At 38.3% G+C, this 1305-nt stretch overlaps 1 long non-coding RNA gene across 1 annotated transcript in view; it reads left to right on the top strand.

The window, feature by feature from the left end:
- The window catches only part of LOC118763274, an 8248-nt gene that overhangs the window by 376 nt on the left and 6567 nt on the right, over window positions 1-1305 (top strand). The window lies entirely within an intron of this gene.

Here is a 1305-nt window from a genome sequence, read left to right on the forward strand (position 1 = left end):
TGCTATGGTAACGGCGCTAAAGTGTTCAGAGTGAAGCCACTTGGCACAGATTGACTTTCAAATCTATCACGTATGCACTCTAAGTTATAAATTTGTTGCTCACTTCCGTTATTTATAGCACTGCCTGGAAGAAGAGTGTGGAGAGCATGGTTATTGCAGCCAAAAGCCAAATTGCACAAGTATGGAGCAAGATTTCAAGACATCCCAGAGAATGCAAAAGGGCAAGTTGCTCACTATCCCAAAAGAAGAGTTCAAGGAATGCTTCCACCCTTGGACATAATGCTCAATAAATGGTGTGGCTCCAGAAGGGGACAACTTCAAAGGAGATTAAATGCCAAACTGATTTGTGTTGTAGCTTTCTTTTCATAGCACCAGTTCTGGTACTTCTTGATCAGACCTCATGCATATACAGATATATGTATATGTATATATGTGTGTGTATATCTATCTACCTATATCTATATATATATTCTTTTTTCACTTTTTTACATGTTTCAGTCATTTGACTGTAACCATGCTGGAGCACTGCCTTTAGTTTTAAGAAATCAAACCCAGGACTTATTCTTTGTAAGCCTCGTACTTATTTTATCAGTTTCTTTTGCTGAACTGCTAAGTTTCTGGAACATAAATACACCAACATCGGTTGTCAAGCAATGGTGGGCAGGGACAAACAGACATAAAGACACATACTTATAAATATATGAACATACATATATATATATATATACACGACGGGCTTCTTTCAGTTTCCATCTACCAAATCCACTCGCAAGGCTTTGGTTGGTCTGAGGCCCAATTCATTTCTACAGCTGAGTGAACTGTAGCAATGTGAAATAAAGTGTCTTGCTCAAGAACACAACACGCAGCCCGGTTCGGGAATCGAACTCACAACCTCACAATTGTAAACTCTAACCACTGAGCCATGTGCCATCACACACATGCACACACACATGCACACACACACACACACACACACACACACACACACATACATACATATATAATATATATATATATATATATATATATATATATATACGAGAGAGAGAGACAGACAGACAGAGTGCGTGTGTGTGTGTGAATGTTGTTCCTGGTTGCTTTCATGTAAAGGTTAAAATGGTTGTCAAGATTATGACAGCTGCATGGTCTTCAGACCATTGGCAGTTTTTGCTTTTTGTTTTTCCTCATTTTGGTATATTTTTCCTGTCTTGGATTCATGTCACTCAAGTGTCTCATATAATTCCATTTATCATTTACATGTAACAAAAACATCCCTGCTGGTTCCACAAATTATTGGACCAGGTC

The sequence above is a fragment of the Octopus sinensis genome, linkage group LG4 (genome assembly GCF_006345805.1).
Source record: "Octopus sinensis linkage group LG4, ASM634580v1, whole genome shotgun sequence".
NCBI classification, from domain to species: domain Eukaryota; kingdom Metazoa; phylum Mollusca; class Cephalopoda; order Octopoda; family Octopodidae; genus Octopus; species Octopus sinensis.